The 24,975-nt window shown below is 36.3% G+C and overlaps 1 protein-coding gene and 1 long non-coding RNA gene across 11 annotated transcripts in view; one reads left to right on the top strand and one right to left on the bottom strand.

The window, feature by feature from the left end:
• The window catches only part of PCLO (piccolo presynaptic cytomatrix protein), a 339,690-nt gene that overhangs the window by 298,205 nt on the left and 16,510 nt on the right, over positions 1 to 24,975 (top strand). The window lies entirely within an intron of this gene.
• LOC114057403 lies at positions 3,532 to 24,405 on the bottom strand. 4 transcript variants are annotated; one of them, XR_003571210.1, is made up of 6 exons: positions 24,035 to 24,405; positions 12,819 to 12,917; positions 9,717 to 9,815; positions 6,046 to 6,207; positions 4,137 to 5,518; positions 3,532 to 3,872 (listed from the first exon to the last, which is right to left on the bottom strand). It is a non-coding gene; the product is annotated as an uncharacterized LOC114057403 (long non-coding RNA). The 4 variants fall into 4 exon arrangements; XR_003571211.1 differs by having other exon boundaries at positions 5,443 to 5,518; XR_003571213.1 differs by having other exon boundaries at positions 3,532 to 3,869; positions 5,443 to 5,518.

Genomic DNA, 24,975 nt, shown 5'->3' with positions numbered 1-24,975 from the left:
GGAGTATTTCAGGGATTTTTTTTGAGTGAATGAGTACTTACAGTTCTTTTGTCATCCTCTGTGCTTGGCCTCATTTCTTCAGTCAGACAATTGTAATCTTTATATAAGAACAGAGTGGTTGCCCGCCCACATCTTCCAAGAGAGTGGGAGGTTTTTACCTTTTTTTTTTTTTTAATGCTGTCCAGTCCATGTGCTGAATACCAAAAAACTTCTCTACATAGTTCTACCATGTCTCAGAGGTTCACTTTCTGACCTTTCCAGTGGTCCTTTGAGCAACATCCTTTGAGTGTGATAAAACAAAGTTCTGTAAGAAACTCTCTCCCTCTACAAATGACTGAACCTGAACAGAAAATTTCAAAATGTTCCAGTTAAGCCTCAGTAGATGTATTTCCACAGGCAAACAGAAGGAATAGATTTTTACATAGCAAATTTTTTTTATAGTAAAAATCTAAAGAAAGATGCACACACACTTACTGAATTTCTACAAGATGAAACACTCGTAATATGCACTTGTTAAGTATAATCTTTAGTGAACTCTTTCAGGATTTTTCCTTTTTATGCATGCTATGTATTTGTCTAAGTTACAGATTAAAGAAAAGAAAAAAAAAAAAAAAAAAAAAAAAAAAAAAAAAAAAAAAAAAAAAAAAAAAAAAAAAAAAAAAAAAAAAAAAAAAAAAAAAACAAAAAATCCACCACAACAATAACAAAAAAACCACAAAACTTCTAACATGTTCTGTGTTCATGCTTTAAAAGGCAAATTTTACAGTACTGTGATTTTTATGGTGTCTATTCCTAGTAGTCTAAGCTAAAAAACACCTTTTTTTTTTTTCTTACTTTTTGAGCTTTGTGGTACATCATCCTGGATTACAAACTAAGAAATTCAGTTTTAACAGTATTATCACTTATCTCTGTATTTCAGTAATTAATACGGTCTAATCTTTATTTGTGAGAAAAATAGTTGAAATACCAAGCAAACCTTAAAACATGCCAGGAAATCATTCTAATAATGTTTTGGAGGAAAGATGCATGACCTCTGTCAGTGACTGGCAATCATTTGACTTCTAAATTTTCCTTCATAGCTTTCTGAATAGTCCTGGTGAAATTTTCATCCCTCATGTCTGTACAGAATAGACCCTGGAACAAACTGCCTTGCAAGGTGTATCACACTTTCTATTGATGAGGAGTACCCAGGAGTAATATGTGGATTACCTCTCTTGAGTAAAATAAGGCATGAAACAAACTGACAGCACAGGCACAATTAAGCATCCCCACATTCTTCAAAGTAATTAAAACTCAGAAAAAAACTCCTTTTACTTGTTCTTTAGCTAGGCTAGAGTAACACTGTTTAAACCACAGGACTTACTGTGGTATGACTGAGAACAGACTTATGACTTGAGATGTTCTCTAATCAACTTGCTGCATCTCTGCTTCTTAAAAAAATTAGCATGTTGATTTCTTTTAACATCAAAGGTTGAAATATCAGAAGTATAATATTCGTCCTTATGAGGATGCTCAGCAAAAAATTTCCTAATTTTGTATCTTCAGTCAGGAGGAGAAAAAAGACAGATGAAGGAAATTATTAATGGGTAATCATGATAGAGTTACTGAGATTTGCAAATGCTTTTGCCTATGTACAAATCTGTACTTTGATGTCTGAGCTGTCCAGACTGAAAAGAGGGGGTTTACTGCAGATGAGAAGCTTTTCTTGCATTAGAATTAAATTACTTTGTTTAATAATATTAAGGTGAATCTTATTGACCTTGCACAAGCAATGGTGAAAATGCTGAGACTGGGAAAAATGTAGGACATAGATTAGGTTATATATTAAATTTATGTAACTTCAGAATTATCTGAGACTTCCCTTCTTTCATAATCAAACCTAATTTATATTGTTGCATCTATCAGACATAATTTCTTTGAAACATAACTTCATTTTAGGCCATCTAACATGAATATCAGAAAGACATATTTAGCTGGTTTTCCCTCACAAGCCTTTTTCAATTAAACTGTTTTTAAATATAAAAGCAATTCAAAATGAAGTGAGCATTAAATTTATAGACACTATCTCCCTCAAAGGTGCATAAGGGAAACCATACTATAAAACAGCCAGTCATTTGTTTTAAATGTTTGGACTGAGTTCTTTGATGTTTAGTGGAGTAGTGGTATAATTTATGGAAGAAAATAAATAAATTTTAAAAGTGATAAAGAGACTCTAAGATGGATGTGTTGGACTTAGACAGGAGGGATTTATATTAATTTATGGAATGTAGTAGATTTTCTGGTGTTTTGATGCCAAAATTAATGAAATTCCCAGAAGCCCCGAGAGGGTCATGCTGGAGGATCTCCATCTTGGAGGTTCTCTATCATCTCAGCTGCCCTTGGATACAGAATAAAGGTCACCCTTGCTGTAAAATAGACAAACATAAGTTACAATCCTGATAGCAGCAAGTGGTGTCTGGTGTTTCTCTGGAGTCTGGCAGTATGGCATTTTAGGATTGCATGCTCACTTTTAGTAATATATCACCACTTTAGGCCAGTGTTACAAAGTGCAGCAGAACCTAGTTTTATGTGCTAGAATTTGTCCCTGCTGATATCGAACTCTTCTCATGGATTATATGATGATTTTAAATAATATACAGGTATTGTAAATGTACCCCTAACTTCCTTTGATATGAAGAAAATTCTCTGCTAATGATTAAGCCAACTGCCTTTGTTGGTTTTTTTTTGTTAGTAATCAGAAAAATTTTGTTATATTCCTTCTTCCAGAAGGCTCAATAGTAGAATAAAACACAACCTGCAAAGTGAATAGAGTGGGAGAGAGTTTAGACAGGGCTTATATCTGCTAGCAGTACTGAAAGATGGGTGGTGAATTAACTGAGAACATCTTTGCAGAGAAGGACTTGGATAAGAAATTAGACATGAGGCAGTGATGTGTGTTTGCAGCCCAGAAAGTCGAGCCTATCCTGAGCTCCATCACAAGAAGCATGGCCAGGAAGTCAAGGGGGGTAATTCTGCCCCTCTGCTCTGTTCTTGTGAGACCCTGCCTGGAGTGCTGCTTCCAGCTCAGGAGTCCTTGGCACAAGAAAAACATGCACCTGTTAGACTGGGTCCAGAGGAGGGGCACAAAAATGATCAGAGGGATGGAACACTCCTCCTATGGAGACAGGCTGAGGGACCTGGGGTTGTCCAGCCTGGGGAAGAGAAGACTCTGGGGACACCTTGTTGTGTCCTTCCAGTATATAAAGGGGGCTTATAAAAGAGGCAAAACCTGTTTACTGGGGCCTGTAGTCACAGGAAAAGGGACACTGCTTTTAAACTGAAAAACATTAGATTTAAATTGGCTGTAAGAAAGAAATGTTTTATAACTAGGATGGGGAGGCACTGGAACACGTTTCCCAGAGAAGTAATGGGTGCCCTGTCTGTGGAAGTGTTCCAGTCCTGACCACAGGGTGGGATTGGAACTAGATGATGTTTAAAGACCCCTTCAAACCCAAACCATTCTATAACTCTGTGATATGAAAGAGTTGACAATGATTATTGAAAGGTTCAACACACAAACTACAAATATGCCTGTGCTGTGTGAGTGGTGTTCTGGGAACAGTTGCCCATTCAGGCAAAGGTGTTTTACAGTTATAGAAGTAGAAATATTTTTCTCCTTCCGCAGTGGTTTCTTCTGTACCTTTGATTAGGAGCATCAGGCATCCACATTTCTCTCAATTCACCCAGTGTTTTGTCTTGAACAGATAGTCAGTAGCTCTGTGCCACAAAAATTCCACTTTCTTTTCAGTTTCTTGCATTTGGATTGAGATTCAATTCCTGAAACAGTCAGGATGTCACATGTATAGTATTGGGTAGCAAGAGTCTGAGAACTGCTATTTTGAAGGGAAACTACAAGTATCATTACATATCATACAACTGCTCATTTCTATGCTTATGTCAGGAATTGACTGAATAGACAAAGGAATTGTGAATCCACATGCTTAGGGTTACTAGCAAGAGTAGCCTCCAATTTACCTGCAAATCATACACTAGAATGTATTTATTTTTCTTAAATTTAGTCAAATTGAACTGAAAATTCCTATAATTTCTGACTCATAACGATACGCCTAACAGCATATAGATCACCAATAAATTACCAGGTCAGAACCAGTCACTTTCACTGGTGGGAAATTTTAAAATAGTTCCATGTTTCTGCAACAGGTCTTGATCCAATTCTTTCCAAGGCCTTTTCAGACTGGTGTCTCAAAAACACAAGGAGCACCATCTATTAACTTCTTGCACAAAGGTCAAATACTCCCATTGCTGTTTGCTCTCTTGGCAATAACTCAAAACTCAGGAGTCTTGCACATTTAATCCTAACATATACTAAAATGTAAGAGAACCTGGAAAAAGTCTGGACATTCAAGTATTTTTCTTGAACCAGTAGAATCTTGAACTGACCCAGTATGAGACTGTTGATTTGACTGTAATGGATATTGATCCATGGATTTAAAGAGTAATCCAGACAATCTGAAATGTTACCAACACCGACTTGAACAGTGATTGAATTGCATTTTTTGGTTTTGAGTTCATGTCTCATAGTATGTAGCAAAAGAAATTGCTGCACACTCTCAGTATCTTTCCTAAAGAGCAATGTAAACCTGGTGATCTCTTTTTTAAAAAACATTTTTAGTGGCTGCAATATTTACTTTTATAGTCTTATTGACATTCTGATTTACATATAGAAGAGGTCAGTTCGTGAAATAGAATATTACTGAATAAAATGTGATCCTTTCCCAGGAAGAAGTCCAACTGAAGGAATCAGAATATTTGCCAAACCTTTCTACTATCCCTATAAATAAAAAGGCTAAAATTCAACCTGACATTGTTTAAACTGTCTTTAATATGAAATCACAACCTTGTTTTCTGCTATTACCTTCTACCAAGGGTCTGCCATTTACTACCCTTGACAGCACAAGTTTAATCAATGCCACCAAAATTTAAAGCAGAAAATACCAGCAAAGGTAATTTCTCACATGAGCAGCTTCTACAATACCAAAGGAAAAAAGGGACATAAGGGAGTAAAAAATAAGTGCTGAAAGCACTTGCAGCTAGACTGTTGATCCCCCCATCCTATACCTCCGTTATTTTAAGGAATGGAAATTTCAGTTTTAAGAATTGAACAGATATACTTCCTGTCACAAGGGATCCTTAAGCAATGAATCAGGCCTATGCGCTGTCAGTAGTCCTTATCCTCTCTGTTGTTTTTTAGAAAGGTGTCTGTATTTTATACGTGCTTCCTTAAGCTAGGGATAGCCTTACTACTAATGCCTAAATACCACACTTTAAAGAAGTGAGTCAAGATAGACAACAGCAGTATTATAAACCTAAGTATTATCAGCTCTAAACTTGGAGAAGTATTTTTTATCTATCCCTAATTGTCCTCACATTCTCATTTCCCACCTGGCTCTCCAGTAATAATTGGAGCAATTAGTTCTGTCTTCCAGAGGTATTTGCCAGTAAAATCCAGATGCTTTTCCTAAAAAGAAGCAGAAAGAATTTAAATAAGAATAAAGACTGCAGCCAGAGATAGAAACATAGAGGGGAAAAAAGAACAAGCTAATATTCTGTGTTCTTGTATCCATGTCACAAACAACATTGATTTACATTGTTACAAATCAGCCTGTTCCTGAATTGTCACTATAAAGTGTCATCAAAAGAGAAGTAAATAATCCAAGGACATTGACTGTGATTAACTAGTGGCTGGCCAACAGCTTCTGCCACTGTTGTATGAGTGTGATTGAAAGGCTATTAGCCCTAAAATTATGTGTCAAGAAAATTTAAAAAAAAAAAATTTAATTTCTTAAGCTTCCATTTAAAAAAATTCCACTTTTCCTGTAGGATCTCTTGAAAATCAAAAAATACTAAGGAAAAAAAAAAAAAAAACAAGGAAAAAGCTGAAAAGCACATGTATTTCATCTTGAAACCAAAATATTGAAATGATACTTCAATATCAACCTGGAAAGATAATTTGTTTGCCTAATGTTCTTAATAATTTTTATTGACCTTACTCCTAAATGCATTTCCACTAACATAAAGCTGCTTGGGACTTTCAGGAGGTTTTGTCTGGTGACTTCTTGGAGATGTAATTGGCTCAGCATTTTTGAGCTGGGAATTGGCATGCTGGTAATTCCATCGAAAATCTGACAAAGCCAAGTGGTCTCATTTCTAGGGAAGAAAATAAAGAGTTTTGGCAGAATTATGTAATCTATGCCTTTTAAAAAGATGTGGTTATGAAGGAAATCTGATTGAAAACTAACTGGCACATTTAGTATAAATAGCAGTTAATAATGAAGACCATCAACACTGGAAAACAAACAGAAGGATCCCCCACCAAAAATGGAGTGAAGGTGAAGATGCTGGAATGTGTGGTTAACTGAGCCTGAGCCTTGTCTGGTGTAAGTCTGAAGAAGGGCTGCTTCACCTAGTGAGTAATTTATAACCACCTTGAAATAGAGTCACTTTTCATGATTAATGTTCATTTAGAATCAGTAAAAGTCAGGTTGACACATTATTATGATAGAGGGTGAATTGCTAAATCCTAAATGATTTCCTCTCTGTGATGAAAATGAAACTGGGAGGTACCAAGTAGGGTTTTTAAATGTCAACTTCCTGGATACTTCAAGTGATCTCTTCCATTTAGCAGTCTGATTAGGACCTGGAATTGTGGGCATACTCCAAGGAAAAAAAAAAAAAGTAAGTAACATAGATCTGTTTTAAAGTCAATAATTTTCAGTACTCAAATATATATAAGCTATTCTGTAATAGGAATGGCATTAAGGGGACTTCAAGGGGTCATCCTAATGATTCAAAGCACAACGTCGTTCCTAAAAGGCTTTTGTTAACTTGCACCAAAAATTTCCTGGTGGTAATATAGACTTTAAAGCTTCATTGGTCTGTTCTAGTGCTTGATTATCCTTAACACCAATATGTTTCCTAAGTTCTAGCCTAGTTTCTTGTTGAAATTAATACTCAAGGACAGAAATAAGAATACAAAAGCCAAGATGTTCCCTTCACAAACATAGCATTATTTTATCAAGCACTTCTTATAAATAGATTATTCTAAGCTTGCCTACAAATGATGACACAGCCATTCCTATCCAACAGTTCTGTATTAGAGCTCCATTTTGCTGTATATATTTGAAATGTAAAAAAAAAAAAACAACAAAAAAAAACCAAGCCAAGAATGTCATAACCTTTTTCTATACTTAACAGTCCTTTGTAGCTCCTTAATGTCTTGTTTCTTAATTTCCTTTCTTTTTTAAAGATAATTTATAACTTACTTAGAAATTAAACTATAACTATGGGGATCCAGGAAAGAGTTTTTATTTGCCCTCATATGTTCTCATACAATCCCTTTTCTTTAAACTGATATTCAGACAGTTATCTTGGAATGCTGTTTACATGCAGATTAATCTAGAGCGTTTCCAGGTGGGATCACATGGCAAGGTAAAATTAAACTTCAGCTGCTCTTTATTGTAGCATGTAAGACTGCTTAAATTTATTGGACTGTAAATTGTGTTTCAAAACAGAAGTTTTTGGAAATCAGTGCATTAGAATGAATATAGGTCTTTCCTGTGATGAAAATGCCTAGATGCATCCAAGTCTCATGGTAGACAGTCTGCTTTCATATCTGTACTTAGAACCTTGTGTTTTGTCCCTACTCTAAGTTCAGATTAATAAGTTTTCCATAATGCTCCGTGTTCATTATTTCATCCTACAAGAGTGGTTTTTCAGGCTTGCAGCTGTAACAAAATATGTTATTCACTGCAGCAGTATGTGAATAATATTTTGTCCTTTAAGGGAAAAATTCAGTGTGTATTTTTCTCATAAAGAATTCCTAGCAGTTTGCCCTGTGTAGACATTTTTAATTACTTTAGGCTATTCTATGTTCCCTTCCCTGCTGTGTATTATTTATTGTGACTTTACTAGGCTATGACTGGGAGGGAATCAAATGGACAGAAGAGCAGACAAATCTAGTGGCAGAAAGTGATGTGCTGTGTGTGTAGAAGATGATGCAATTAATTTTTCCTTATCTTCAAAAGGATTTGGGATCTTTAAACATAGGTGTATCCTGTTGGTTTAAGTATTCTACTGTTCTGCCTCAATCCAGTTGCTGCTCCAGACATTCATGGGTATCCCACAGATTCTTGATCCCGTCTGCCATTCCAGATCAGATACTTCAATTTCACTAACACATCTTAAATGACCCCCGATCCAACTCCTATGCCAAGACAAAGTTCAGGTTTTCCTTCACTGTCAGTCATCTGACAAGTCCTTTTCCACTATCTGTTAAGAACCTAAAGATTAAAATGAAAATTTACAGCATTTATTTTAGCTTCTGTATCTAAAGTTTAGGTGGATGATCTCAGATAGGATTAGTCCTACTAAATGGTCCCAGGTTTGCATGTGTGTTATTGCCATCCATTGCAGATATCTTAATTTTCTGAAACACTCTTTGGTTTTCTTTCTTTCTGTCATACTTTATTTTTTAATATTTCTTTAGATTTTTTTTTTTTTTTGTCACATTGTCTTTGCACTCTGACTTGTGATGTGATAATAACTTAACGTGACTGGATTTACGTGACTGGATTGGAAAACACACCAAGCTTCTGGAGATCAGCTGGGTCAAACATCTGATACATACATCTACCTTCTGTACCTAGAAGTCCACGTATTTTTCAGAAGCCTGGTAACATACTATCTATGATGATTAATCAGTTTATGTGATTTACTGGAAAAAGTCCCATATGTAGCTTGCATCAATGCCTGCTGAGTATTCTATGGATTCTCACTGTTTCCTCCTGCTGCTCATCTAATAGCTACAACATTTATTCACCAGCATCCTGGTTGCCTGTGTCTGGCTGAGTGTTTAGCTTCTTAGAAACATATTCATATTCATGTAACATTCTGTTATATTCTTGAAGAAATTGGATTTTCATTGATCTGAATGCAAGTATTTGCCTTTTATATAAACTATGCCCTTCTGACTGGTCTGACTGCCTGAGGAGTTCTTTATTTCTTGACAAGTAAAGGAGAGAAAAAGGAGTCTTTCCATCTTGTCTCTGGATATTTGAGAGAGTAACAAGCAAAGACAGCTTAACCTATTATTTATACGCTGTTTTTAAGTCTGTTTGGTGTTTTGTTTATATTTTAAAGCAGTATGTAAAGTCTCTGACTTTATAGATATGCATTTTCTGTGCTATTTTTATGCACGAAAAAGTGAAGCCTGCTATGTATCTGAGTATTTTCCTTCCTACTCAGTGGACCCTTTTCAAACAGATCCATAAAACAAAGTTATCTAAATTCCTGTAAAGCTGTAATACAGCTTGTTACAATTCAGAAACTACACAGTGTAACAATACGATTTTTAAGCCCATGATAAATTTGTACATGAAAGCTTCCCCTTCCAAAGGAAACTGAGCAGTGTTAGATGGAGAATGAAAGAAAATTAACATGAGATTTTTTTTTTCGTTGGTGGACAGTTTAGGCACAAAAAGAACTTTCACAGAGAAAGATAAACAGAATCTGAGAAGCAAAGCCTAGGAGCTGCTCTTCCCTTCTCCTATCGAACATAACTTACCTAGGTGTTGTTCCATTGACTAAAGGAGCTACAAATACTTGCAGATTTGCAAAATTATACAAAGAAAATGACACATGGAAGAGTCTCAGCTTACCTTCAGAAAATGACATTTAGGGGTACTTGTGAAAATCCTGCAACACGAAAAAGATTTTTACAATTTATTTTCAACTGCAAAGACAATGCAAAAAGCATACTGAAACCAGAAAAGCACCAACATGAGTGAGACAAAGCCAGTCTTCCTAACATTTCTCATTCTCTGGGCACAGCCCAATAACTAATATGTCATTGTACACTGGGGTTTTTTCATGGTCTTTTGGAATTGTCTTGTTGAATCTACCTTATTGTATGCAAGTACAGATTATCAAGAAGGAGGAAAGATAAAGAGATCATAACTTCTGCATGATTTTAGGTGTGTGACTTCTCACACTAAAAGGAAAAGACCATTTTGAAATCAAAACTGCATCCAAGTATAGTATGACAAACCAGTTCTCTCTTTATTGTCATCATCTACTGCCCTCAGGTTACTTGTTCTGAATCAAATTCCAAAATTAAGTATTGCAGCTTTTTTGTTGAACAAAGCTGAATAATTTTTTTCAAGTACAATTTTCTGCCACCGGCTAAAGATGCTAAATTGAAGACAACCTGAAAAATGTATATAATAGGAAGTGATGCAAATCCTGGGAGAAAGGACACAAACACACAAACCACAAACACATCCTTTCTTCCCTGCCGCTCTCCGGGATCAACTGAATATATTTAAAGCAATTGACCAAAAGTAGTAATTATTCTGATTTCTGCTATAATTTTGAGCAGAAAGTTCTTTCTTAGGGATAGTATGTCTATTATGATCATAGACTAAACCAAAAAGAGAGATCAGATCTTTTTGGATGCATTTTTTGAATTTATCTATATAATTATTTTTATGTAATAATCCCTATTACACAATAGCAAATTTTTTTCATCACAAAGGTCAATGTTAAAAAAAACCAGAACATATTTCTTTAAAACTTCACAAAACTTGTAATTTTCTAAATATTTAATTAAAAAAATCCCAACAAAAATTAGGAAGGAATGTGTGAAATTGACATCTTCCTTATTTTCTTAATGAATCATTTGAATGAATAACCTGATCTTTATACTGCAGTTTCTCATGAGAAAATGAGATTTCCAATATATTCTCAACTGATTGAAATGCTTTGAGCCCTGTGTACCTTTCTGATGGTACAGTTACCTGTGATGGATTGGATAGGAACTTCAAGGCTTCTGCATTTTTGGCACTGGAGTTAGTACAAAAGACGAGATTCTATCTGGAAAATATAGACAATTCAAACTGTGCATTCTGTCTTTCCAAATATCCAGATGGCTTTTAAGTATCTCCAGTGAGGGAGACTCCACAACCTCTCTGGGTGATCTGTTCCAGTGCTTGCTCACCTGCACAGTAAAGAAGTTCTTCCTCATGTTCAGATGAAACTTTCTATGCATCAGTTTCTGCCCACTGCCTCTTATCCTATTGCTCAACACCACCCAGAAGAGCCTGGCTCCGTCCTATTTGACATCCTCCCTTCAGATACTTACAGATATTGATGAGGTCCCCTCTCAGTCATCTCTTCTTGAGGCTGAATAGGCTCAGTTTTCTCAGCCTTTCCTCATAAGAGAGATGCTCCAGGCCCTTCATCATCTCTGTAGCCTCTGCTAGTCCTGCTCCAGGAAGTCCATGTCTCTTGTACTGAGGAGTCCAGGACTGGAGACAGCATTCCACAGCAGCCTCACTAGGGCTGAGCAGTGGGGCAGGATCACCTCCCCCAGCCTGCTGGCAATTCTCTTCCCAGTGCACCCCAGGATAGCACCGGCCTTCTTGGCAAAATGGCACATGAACAGTTCGTGGAGAGCTTGTTGTTCCCCAGAACCCCCAGGCACTTTTCTGCAGAGCTGCTTTCCAGCAGGTCAGCCCCCAACCTGTACTGCTGCATGGGATTATTCTCTTCCAGGGTCAAGAGCCTGTATATGCCTGTGTTGAATTTTATACTGTACTTCTCTGCCTGCCTCTCCAACCTCTGCATGTCCTTCTGAAGGGCTGCACAGAGCTCTAGTTCATCAGCTACTCCTCCCAGCTTTGTGTTGTCAGCAAACTTGCTGAGGAAGTATCTACCACATCATCCAAGATGTGGATAAATAAGATGAACATGATTGGACCCATTGTCAACCTTTGTGGGACATCACTAGTTATGGGTCTCCAACTAGACCCTGATCAAAACGCCCTGAGCTCTGCTGTTCAGCCAGTTCTTCAGACACCTCACTGTCCCCTTGTCTAGCTCTGACTTGCTGATGAGGTTATAATGGGGAAAAGCACCAAAAGCCTTGCTGAAGTCCAGATAAACAACACCCACCGCTCTCCCTTCACCTATCCAGACAGTAATCTCATCATAAAAGGCAATCAGGTTGGTTAAGCATGATTTCCCTTTGGTGAATCCATACTCTCTACTCCTGATGACCTTGTTGTTTTCCACATGGCCAGTGATACCCTCCATGAGGAATCATTCCATCACCTTTCCAGGGGTAGAGGTGAGTCTGACTGGCCTACAGTTTCCTGGGTCTTCCTTCTTACCCTTTTGAAGATTAAGATGACATTTCCTTTCTTCCAGTCCTCAGGCATCTCTCCTGACTGCCATGACCTTTAAAAGATGATGGAGAGTGGTCTAAAAATGAAGTCTACAAATTCTCTCAGCACTGATCAGTATCCCATCAGGACCCATGGACTTATGGATGTCAAGTTTGACTAAATTGCCACTACCCAATCCTCCTCAAATTGTTGTGTCCACTTTTGAGAGAAACTAAATTGGAAACTGTTCAAGTCGAGCAGTTAGTGGGCTCCTGTTCATTAATATGTCATAGCCAATGATGGGTCCTCTGGAGAGAACTGGACCACATGCAGAAAAAGAACATTTGTATCACACCATAATAATTTCAATTTCAAGTACATGCTCCTAAGTTTATACCATATAGATATGGGTGCCTCAAAGCCAGTTGCTTTGATAGACTAATTTGTTCCTTTTGTACCAGGTTAGTGCTGTGTAGACACAGTAATAGATAATAAAGCAATTATCTAAGTAGAAGCTTAAATCTCTTGAAAATTCAGTTTTCTACTCATATTTATAATTGCTATATATAAAAAGTTTAAAAATTAAAATATACACACCTTTTTTTTTCATACTGTCATCCTGTGATCAGTTTGGTGAGAAAACCTCTTTGTGCCCAAGTTGCACAAAACAAAGATAAATGCATCAGCTGCCATATTCTGTGAGAAATCAAACAAGAAAAGAGGTGAACAGTGATGACCATTTCATCTCTTTCTACCACACTGCACTGAGGGAAAGTCTCTGATAAAAAGACTTTCCTGTTCTTTCAAGGAGGAAATAAAGACACACAAAAAGGTTCCACAATATTCCCTTCTAATCTTTTCCCTATATTTTTTCTTGTACTAGATTGCTTTTTTTTTCATATTAACTGAGTCTATCTATAGGGGTGTGCTGACTAGTGGGTTTTTTTAATTCATGTCAAAACATATATTTAAAGCTCTTTATATAAGCAATATTTTTGAGTTATGTTGCAGGCAATCAGGGTTATTGGATTTATATATTTATATAGACATATATATTTTTTAGTCACTGCATTAATCGAATTAATTGAATTATCATTTCATACAGCTTTTGGAATTTCAGTGATGCTTGTGACAGGAGAGACTGCCTCCAGTGAGTTAAAGGGAGTTTTGCCATTGTAATTCAGAATTTCCCCATAGTGTCCCTTGAGTTCTGCAATAAAATTTGAAATAATTTATTTCATTGCATTGTATAGGAAAAATTACTTCACTGCTATATGAGTTATAGAAGATTTAAGGCCATCCATGACACAAATAAATGACATGCACAGCTGAATAGATGTAGCGGGCCAGATTAATATTGTGTAACAGTTTAGATCAGGATGTGCTGCATGAAAGTCACCAAAATTTCAGCAGCCTAGGATTGGTGTGAGAGAAGAGGGATGACACAATGAGAAAATTTCAAGTACTGTGAAAAGTACAGGAGCAGTGGTGGAGAGTGCAGAAAAATTGCGTTTGAAGCATTCAGCTGACTGAGCAACTAAAGTTCTGCAAATGATCCCTGAAGGTGGGAAGTCTGTCCTCTGAGCAACCCTGAGCTCAGACTCAGCAGCTTTTACTCTATTATTTAGAATAGCAACATTTTTGTCCTACTTTACCTATGATCTTTAACTCCCCAGGTTTTCACTGGACTGATTCATTGTGATGTATTTATTTCAAATAAGCAGAACTGTATTTCAGAAAGTTGCTTATGCAAATGTAAGGAATCCTTTGCAACACAAACTTGTTGGAATTCAGATCTCCTGTCTCGTCTTCAAAGAAATATCCAAACCATGTAATTTATTTTCTCCCCTAGCTGGTTTCTGTACTGATGTTAATTTTATGGGGTTTTTGTTTGTTTGTTTGTTTTTAAATGCAGTTAGATTGTAAAATGGAAGGTAGGATCTATAAACCATTTCAAGTGGAAAATTTGTATAATACTACTTGTTAGGAGAAAAAGTGGAGTCAGCAATTTGAAATTAATTTAGGTAGCTATAACTTTGTAAACTTAAATCTGGTCCCAAGAAATGAGTGTTGATTAGTTCAACAAGCAAATACTTTGTGCTAAGGTGACGTAGGTTTAATATGTGTATATTCCTAGGATTAGGCCTCCTTCAATGATGTATATGCTTACATTTAGATAAATGCACATATATGCATACACATGTGTGAATGTATATATACACACTTGTGCACATATGTAAATTATTGACTCTCACACATAGATGTATGCATACACATATACATTGATATGTATGTTATGACCTCATAATATTTTGACATACATGTTTGGAAATAAAATCCAAACCTGGGTGCTGAATTAAATTCTTCATCTGGGTCTATGGGATTCTCCATTACTCAAAATACTCCTTTTGTTTCATGAACTTTTATAATCTGGACAATAAACATCGCTGTTTGTGACTGCAGTGGATAGCAAAAAAAGATAAGACCTATGTTTCATAGTGGTTCTGCTATAGAAAGGCAATGAATCCTATTAATATTCAGTTTTACAGTTGACTTACCCATGTTCTTCTAGTTTAGTGGACTCCTTTATTAAATACTTTTACAATAATTTAATGATTAGTGATTTCACCAGAAATTTCTTTCAAATCTTAAATAGAGGATAAGAACAATTATGGTCTGATCTCTTAGATTTTGCAAACAGAACCTGTTTAAGTAGTCTAGGCAATTCTCTGAATAGTAATGGTTTCATTTCAGTCTCACAGCCATTTTCCTTCTATGTTACTTATCTAATTAAAAACCTAGAGTTTTGTCTACTATATAATAAAATCTGATTCAATACCCTTCTACTACAGCTGGGACCTCTGAAATAGATAATGCAATGAGAAAGTTTATCATGGGAGTCTAGAGGGGATCAGCCACTTAGATAAAAATTTTGCAATCAGTGGAAAGAAATAACCATTATGAACATACAGTTAATCTGACCTATTTTAGAGATCTATTTGCAAATAAGACAAACCACATTCTAGAGGAGCAGTTCCTCAGATACGAACACTGATGTTCAGGCAGATGTATCCTGGCAGCAGGGTCTATTTCCAACAGACGTTAAGTGACAGCCACTGTAAAATGTTATTCCATATGCACCAGGAAGTAACTTTTAAGCACATTTAACTTTATTTGACAAAAATGTTAATTTGGTTTGGTCTGCAGTTCTCAAACGGCTGCTGTGCTCAACAGTAAGTGTAATTACCATTTGGAGTGTTAAGTTCCATAATTATCTTGAACTAACAAGAAGCACAAGATGGTGTCAATTTGTTTTTTCAGTTTTATTTGTTAGAAAAGGCACTAATTGGGACACGAAAAATAGAATAGGGGAAAAATTTTGGGTTGTTTACTCAGATACAACATAACCATCTTGAAGTCACAGACAACGGTTTCAGAGAACCAGGTTTATTTTTTTAAAGATGGACACTGAAGCAGGTCAAAAATCTACATTAAGGACAAATTTGTTCATCTTTAGCTTGCAAATACTAATTCTATTTTAATTGCATTTACATAATTTATTATTTTCAATTCTCCACATTCAGTGTTTTTAACCAGGGCTTTTTTTGTTTGGTTGGCTGGTTGGTTTAGTTTGGTTTGTGTGTTTTGGTTGGTTTTTGTTTGTTTGTTTGTTTGTTTGTTTTTAGTAAAGCAAAAAAGGATTTTTGCCAGGATTAGTGATTAATTTAGGAATAAAATGGGTTTCCTTTTAGGTTCTTCTTGAGGAAGGCCCCACACTAATCTTCTCTTTTCTTCGCCTTTCAAATCTCACTGGAAAGAGTAAAAAAAAAAACCAACATAATAGAGATGAAAAACAGCCTGTAGAATTCTGCCATAGATTCAATGATTGACACAAAACTCATTAGAAAGAAGAGAAATAGGAACACTCCTGATTCACTGTATCTGGAGTTACTGATGGCTTCTAAATTGGTTTTGTCTCTCAGAAGAGTTGGTGCCTTGAATTTACTGAAAGAATTTTACCCTCAGAAGTTGCAAGCAGATCGCAGTTTCCCTTGATGACCTGCAGCAAGCCTGGCAAGAAGCTCTGGATTGCCTAAAGACAACTTATATTGTTTTCTCTAAATCCTATACCTCTGTGGAGATAGTGAATCTATCCTTGTTTACTTCCCTGTAGTTCACAAAAAGTCATCATAACACACAGAGTCATAATCTCAGTTATAATCTTGAGGGGGAAAATACCACAGGAAACACATGTAGATTAAATTAAAACATAACACATATAACTGGTAATATCCTCGTTTTCTTTTAGACACTGTCCCTAGTATTTCCCAGAACTGGGTAGCTGGCTATATAACAAGACAGGGCTGTCTCTCTTAAATTTAAACTGAGGTCTTACATAATTTTAGAATTAGGCCTTAGGGCAGGTGTGGAAATAACCTGAACAGTTTAGGAAAATTCATTGTCTCATACTTCAGTGATTTGTTCTGTGCTCAAAACCCATCAGTATTTAGACCTTTTGTTTGCTCTTGGTTAATGGAAGGAAAACAGGGATCTTCCACCAGCTGAGAAGGTGGAGGATAAAGAACTTTGTGAGCTTTTAGAGGAACAAAGATGAAACTGTGGAGAAAAAGGGACAAAGCTGATGTGGGAACTAGTCAGAGGGTATAAAATAATTCTCATAATCCACACTATAGGCTGTTTGGAAGTATAGACCTTGAAAGCTTGGGGAGTGGGCCCAAGGAAATCCACAAGGAAATCAAACGTACGTCTGTCAAAACAAGAGTGAGGAAAAGCATAAATTTCATTGTTCAGATTTTCCTAGCGAAGAGTAACAAGGAACTGAAGTATCCTTGAACTTTGAGAAGCTCCCAGTGGAACATAGCTGGCAGAAATGATCAAGGCTGTTAAATTTTCTCTTTAATTTCATCCTAAAGGTTTGGACAAAGAGACAGAAGCAAACCTGCTAACTTCTTAGAACTGCCAAGATGTCTTTAGATAAATTTAACATTCAACTAACTTCATGAACACCCATTCCCAGTATTAGAAGCCTTTAGGAATCGCAACCAACCTTCCATTTATATAAAGAGCAAACCAGCTATCCATGGCCGGTCAGAAAGATGTATCTGATGCATCTGAGCTCTCCAGCTCCCTGCAGCAAAACTAAGGAATGAAGAACTGAGTTTGCATTCATGCTATGGCACTACTGTTTTCTATCTCCTGCAGCAAAACTCTGGAATAAACTGGACTTGCTTTGATGTAGAAGTGCTAACTTGTTGATAGCACCACAGATATATTTAAAGCTCTTTTCCTGAGGCAGCTTTTCTCTATTGTTGACAGTAAAATGGATGGTCTATGAAAAGAGATTTTTGTGCCACTATTTGTTTTCAAAACAGTTGGGGAATAATGCGAGGACCACAAAGCAGATTCAATATTCTTTAGGCTTCTTTAAAATGAACAAAACTAAAAATATGTAATTCATGCCCAAAGCAAATTTAAAAATACTGAAAGTCGTGGCATTGGAGACAATGTCTTTTTCCCGCAGAGCAATAGGCTTTTTTCATGCTCTTATCTCAAAATGTGTGGTGTCCACTCAGTTGTGCTGAACAGAACTTGGTTAAAGCTCTCTTCTAATCAGAATTTTTTTCTGAGAAAGTCACTTGGACAATTAAACAACAATTTTTTCTATTTCAAAAATATTAATTTGAAAAATGTCTTTGTGAGGATTGTTACTGCACACTGGGCTGCAAAATTAACTGTACCGGGAGCAGGTCATAGGAAGGAATTATTCCCTTCCACTGGGTACTTGTGAGGCCCCATCTGGAGAAATGTGTCTGGTTTGGGATCTCTGCAGGTATTGAGGAGACTCCAACATAGTGCCATAGTAAGGTGGGTAAGGAGCAGTGCAAGTGTCATTGAGAGATTGGGGGTTTCTTTAAATCTTAGGAATCATCTACTTTGTGGATAGCTAGCTATCTTATAGGATAGTATGGAGAACATGAAACCAGACTCTTCTTAGAGCTCAGCAGACAAAAATAGGAAACATTCACAAGCTGAAGTAAAGGAAATTCCAACTGAATATAAGGAAAACTAAAAAGCAAACCAAATCAAACCAACCAACCAGACAAAAATACACACAAAAAAATTTTGGTTTTCAAAAATCAACAAACAAGCTCTGTCCAGCCTGGTCTAATTTGGAAGTTAATCCTGTGAGGCATGGGGTTGGACTGAAGACCTCCATCAGTCTTTTCCTCTCTGAATTATCCTATCAGTTTACAATTACTTCATAAATCAAACTTCATCATAAACCAGCATTATTGCTGAAAATCACAATTTTTCCTTTACCTCAACTTCATTTGACCCTTCATGTTGAGAGAAAGCATGTGATGATTCAAGATGGGTGACTAACCCAAAATGAATACAGTGGAGTGGGAAAGGGAGTGAAATGGCAGCTATTAGGATCATTTCAGCCAGTGAGTTCACTAGGCAGCTGCACAAACATCTATGGCTACAACAGAAAAAGTCAGGGACACTGTGTGGGAAGCAAAAAGCAGGAGCATGAAGCTCCTTCAGCACCAGTGCCTGTTTATCCCTTTTTAAGATGAGTAAGAATCAGTGATTAGTTACAGGTAACAATCTTTTCAGCTAGACTGGTGCCAAGGATGGTATAATTTTCTTTCAGGGAACATCTCATCAGAAAGAGTTTAAAACAGCAATCTGCTGCAAGTGTTTGTTAAACACTCCATAGCATTTTTAATTCTGGGTTCTATTGCTTGAAGTTCCCTGCAACTGCCTACAGTTAAGGTTTTCTTTCATTACCCTACATGTGATATCAAGATCTGGAATATCTCATCACAGGCTTAGTAAATAGGGGTTATTTAAAAAAAAAAAATCTTTGTTACATAATGGGAAAAAAAGCCAGAATAGGTTTATTTTGCACAGTCTTTGTCTGAGCAGGAGGATGATGGATTTATGGTAAATCACTGAGGAAAACTCAGCAACATTTTTTTGTCATTGCCAATGGCACCAATTTTGTCTTTGACAGCAGAGGAGTTAATTCTGCCTTTACCAGTGCCTGTTTTCAAAGCATAACAAACAGCTTTCAAAATCAGAAAGTACACTGCTCAGTGGGGTAGCAGACTTGCCTTATGTTTCTTGAAGCATTCTTGATAAAAAAATGATCCTTTTCTGCAGCTTATGTGTCACATGGAGAAAGGAAAGAAATTCAGCATGAAGCTTGAAAGCTCCTTATTTTGTTGTCTCTCTGTGCCTCTCTGAGATATTTTAGAAAAGTAATGAACATTACCTATATACATTGTTTCAATTACTGTCTTTAACTGTAGTTGGCTGATCGTTCTGATTAGAAAACCTGCTTTTAATTACTTATATGTTTGTGCAAATAATGATTGTAAGCATATAACACAGACCACTAAAAAAAAAACCACCAAATGCACAACAAGTACTGTATTCTATCCCAGACTGCTCAGAATTTAAAAAGAAAACAGGATACATGATGATTTTTGTTGTTGTCTTGGATAATGTTATCTTTTTACGCTCTGTAAGCCTCAATTCCTTCTAAACTGAAAATAATGGTATTATGCTTTTTAAATTTTAGGGTTTTGCTAACTACTACTACTATTATTAAGGGAAACAAATGAAAATTTTATAGAGAACAATTAGTGCAAGCTGTTGAAAGTATTTATCCCAAAAGGTCTGAGACAAATTTTGATTATTTTGATGGAAATTGTGACTATTAACTGACTGCACAATGGACTCCTCAGGATAAATTCTTTTCAATGTATAGGGCTGTGTATGTTGCTCTAATGAACAGTATTATGTGAATTTTGTTTGAAAATTAGAAGTTGAGTGCCTTGCACGGGATAATTGAGTGTCTTGTGAGCCATTTCAGTATCAGGTTTGCAGTCCCACACATCAGTAAGATGTCCTTGGTCAGAGCCATGGACTTGACTGTCTGCATTCTTTCCTGTAGCCAAACTGTGTTGGGAAGGAGGGATGAAAATGTGCAGAGAAGTTAAAATATATAGATTTCACTGGTGAATAAAGCTTCTTTTTCTTTGGAAGACCTACGAATAGAGAGATCTCAAGGCTTCAGCACTGAGAGGAACATGAATACAACAGCACTCACAGACTTGCAGTTCAGCAGTGGATCCCCATTTTACTTGTGAGACTCCATGCAAAGGAATGTTTCTGATACATGTGGTCAGAAGAGGGAAAAAATTGTTCTGAAATAACTTCAAAGATAAAACATGGTCTTCAGGTTCTTTGGCCATACAACCCTATATTTCACAATGATAATCACTTTACAGAAATAATTAGCACTGCCACCACTCACTCCAGCATAAATAAGCCCACTTAAATTCATTTAAGTATGAATATGTCATATTTTCCAAATCAAATGGGCAACTTGATCTTGCTGTCAGGGAAGAAAAGAGGTCAATTTGACATGATGATTCCAGGTATTGTACTTTGAACTTGAGAAAGGAGCTCATAGATTTTAGGAAAACATTATTTCCCTTCCAGAAGTAGATCATAATCTGAAATTATCTTTAATGACTTTGTTAGTATTACTGAGCTAATATATATTCCTAGCTCAATAGTTGCATATTTATATACCATTTCTACCTTTATTTTTATTCTTATGTTCTCAGTGATTAATTAATTTTCTTGGGAACTCAGCGAAAAGCTGTTCAAGTCATTAAATAATATCAAATGCTAATGAGAACTACTGACTAGTCTTGAAATCCTGTTTTTTTTCTCAATCTTCAATCATTTAATACTTGGCAATCACATTAAGCAGTTGTACTTATCTCTAAGATTTTCTACATCTGTCAATATTTTTTTTTTCTGAACTAGAATTAAGAGACTTGAATTCTGTAAGAAAATATACATCTGACTGTTTTTCCTAATGGATGCAGAAACACTTTGTTGTACATAAGGTTACTCACAACATTTAAGTTGCAACCTCATGGTAGTTCTTCTATGTGATAAGGAAACAGGAGTTTGAGATGATGCTTTACTGTTCACAAGTGTGAAAGTTGCAGCTGGCGTGGTAACTAACCATGGCCTGGCACCAGCTCAGCAAATCATTCTCCATTAACATTACCTGAAGGGACAGTGTATTTTCTTATTTTTAAGCCAATTCCAGTCAGACATCCAGTAGGCATATAGTGTCTCTCCAGGGTTTCTGAAAAGGCAAAGCTGTAGAGTTTATAAGTATTCTTAACATCACTCTAGACTATTTTTGTGGTGACTGTTCAGGGGAAAGCATCTTTCTTCAGTTCATGTGAACCTGAATAATAACTCTGTATATCAGATTTTTATTCAATCTTCTCTCTTAATCAGAAAAAGCTTTCTGATTAAGTTCCAAATCCAGAAGAACATATGATCTGTTTTCCTAAAATCTGCCTTCATTCTTTAAAAAAACACAACTTGCTGTTCTCAATTGATTGAAAATTTAAAGAGAGCCTGTGTAATTCCTGCAGATAGTAGAATCATATTGATGAACAATGATCAAAAATACAATGTTTGCTATACTTTATTACAAATTTATAAATATACAACAGTCATGTGGTGTTTTTTTTTTTAAATTTCCCAGGTATTTTACATTTCAAATCCCACCAGACAAGTTTTAAGTCACATTATGCAAAGAATCTGTGTTGTAATTTCAGTTTGTGAGGTCTTGCAAAACCCTACTTTCAATTCCCATACGCACAGGCTTAATTTTTAAATGTAAATTACAGCAAGACTTCAACAATCATCTTCAACATTCTTGAAAAAATCATGAGGGTTGGCCTCAGTGCATAAAGTCTATGAGGCATTAACTCTCAAAGCAAGAGAGTAAATTTTTCTAGGTGCCAGGAGGTAAATCTGCAGAAGCTGCCAGATTAGTACCTCACTATGAAATACTCTTTTGTATTTGTTATTGAAAAGGTTCAGTTAGTTATACAGGTTCTACTGCATGCATACTGCCCAGGAGCAGGAAAAGATTTCCAGGGAGCTGCAATTTTTGTATCTGCAGATAGATGGTAAATGCTTCAGTGACTTCTGAAAATTTAGGGGAAGTTTCTAAGCCAGACAGATCTAAACACCAACATATCAGTATTTTCTTATTCACCTTTTCTGGTGCACATAATTTTGAGAAAACTGTCAGCAGGAGTTTCCTGGTTGTGGGTAGAATTGATTACAAATCTAGGTGAAGGCCAAGGGATCATAACCTCGAAACCCCTTACTTGGGAAAGACTCTCAGGCCCCAAAATAGGGGATTGAGTAGCACCAGGGAGAGGTCTCAGCGTCTAAGGTGTGAGATTTCCAGGAATCAGCCTCTGATATTTTTTGACTTAAAGGTTCTAAATAAATATTTTAGATGATACTGAAATTTTTCAGTCTTGCACTATGAAACTTTTTCCCTTGAATCTCTGCTACCAACATGTCACATTCTCCCACTACTGAACATTAGGCCCTTCTGTTCCTCTGTCGTGGTTTTAAAGCAAAACCATAACATCTTCTAAAATTCATAATGCCCAACTCCTCTTTCTCTGTGAGAGGACTTCTACCATCTCTCCTATTCCCCATGAAAGTTCAGAAACTCAGAAACATTTTTGGTGTTTTGACCCCAATAGAAGATTGAGACCTCTTCTGTAGTGGCATTTCATCCACTTGGAGCATGGATTTATAATTTTGAGCTTTGCCACTGTTTTTTTTTATGTAATATATGATTCCATTTACTTAATTGATTTCTTGCCAGTTCATCAACACTATAAATAGGAGCACATTTTCCCTTTCTCTTTTTCTTTCCATCATTTCAGTCTTCATTACAAGACTCTACGAATGCATTTACAAAAGTGCTGTTGTCCCTGTACTTTTTCTTCCGTTCTAGGTTTGTATGTAATATTTTTTTATTGAAACGTATCTCTGTGGACTTTAATCAGACACATCAGTTCAGTAGTGCAATGAAATACCAGCTTTGGGATATGTCTGTTATAGCAGTTTGAGGAAATCAGCATTGCATGAAATGAAAAATAATGGCACTACTGAGTGCTAAATGAGATGGAAAATATAAAACATGCATTTCACTGAGAAGCAGGTGGATTCCTGGTGGAAGGCTAAAAACTTTTTAAAAAAATTAAGCAAACAAAACAACAGCAACAAAAAAACATCCCATTTAACAGAAGACTCTGGGCAGGAGCTGAAAGGTAAATTGATATTTCTCCAGACTGGTAACTTTAGGAACCATGCCCACATTACTGTGAGGATACCTGCTTCCAGGCATCAGTCCTCCAGGGACTGTAGAACTCTGAATTCTGTATAATACTGTGGAACACTCTGCAGAACATTTCTGTTCTTCTCTCCTGAGCAAAATTTGGATTAGCACATTTTTCTAGTTTTGACTGAGCCGATTCTATGTTTATCCTGATTAATGGAAATGATCATCCCTTATTGCTCTGTTGGACAGATTATGTAGGTAGTTGAATCCCAGTGGTGATTACAAGTATCCATTTTTATGCTAAAATTTCCTAGGTTCTCTACAGCCAGACACAAAATACTCCGATGGTCCTGGAAGATAGATTCAATTTTCTGTCGTATATTACTCACAATGAGCTTCGTTAGAAATATCACAGCTCTTACTGTCACACTGAATAGGCAATATCTCATATTCTTATACTTAGTAGTCTTATGAGCAACAATTATTGCACTAATCATTCCTATTTAATGAAAGAAAAATCGCATCCCAACAGTGGGCTGCTACCACTGTAACACAAGTATGTAAAAGAAAATCTATTAATATAATAGCATACCTGTCTTCCACATGAACAGTCAGTGCAGAAGCATCTGCTCTGGTACCCAAGCTGTGCAGCACACACGGCTGTGCTCTCCAGTGTGTAGCTCCAGGGAGGTATGAGCAAGACTTTAAGCATATTTCACTGAGGAGCTTCAGAGCTGCAGTATAAATCTGAGGGGGAATCTGGAAATCATGATGTGAGGAGTGAATAGGCACATTCTTACCAAAAAATTTCATCTCCAGCTATCATGATAGTGTGCTTACTAGGTTTACAGCACAAAAGAGTGCTAACATATTGTGTTAGCTTGAGTAAGTGTATGGATGTATTTGTGTATACAAATGCCATCTTCCACCTCCTTCTCAAAGAAAGCCTTATAGAGATACATATGCCACCATGTGTTAAGTAATTTTTTTATGGGCTATAAATGACTTGGCCAAGCTGTGAAATGAAACAGCTTGTTCCACTGCACTAACAGTGCAGACTCAGATCTTATTGTCTGTGAAGTAAATGTGCGATGAGTCACTTTCTAAAGAAAAACACAACATAAGTGGTTCCTACACCAAGTCCTGTTCACTGTGTATACATCCTTGTGATAGGACAGCTTTATGACAAAGGGAAATTATCAAAACATAGTATTATTTGCAGTGTTAAGTCAGAAAAGATTAGTATTTTTTCAGTTTGAATTACCTCTTTTAAAAACTTTTACATATTTAGTAAAACTAGACCTGTATTAGATGTGTAGGTAACATCTACTCCTGAAGTTAGCACTTTATCCTTGAACTGTTTTTCTATTTATATTTCTAATGACATAAATTCTCTGAAGACCTGCATCTACTTTTATCCATCTACCTCTAAGGCTTAATTTTTTTGCATTCTAATGACCATATGTCCAAAGCAGTATAAGGAATGAAAAATCACTACCCACACAGCCCTCTGCCAAAGCAAATAGGGAAGTT

Source organism: Empidonax traillii, unplaced genomic scaffold (assembly GCF_003031625.1).
Source record: "Empidonax traillii isolate 1590-97213 ecotype Southwest subspecies unplaced genomic scaffold, ASM303162v1 scaffold131:size1687323, whole genome shotgun sequence".
NCBI classification, from domain to species: Eukaryota; Metazoa; Chordata; class Aves; order Passeriformes; family Tyrannidae; genus Empidonax; species Empidonax traillii.
This window is presented reverse-complemented; position numbering and strand designations above follow the sequence as displayed.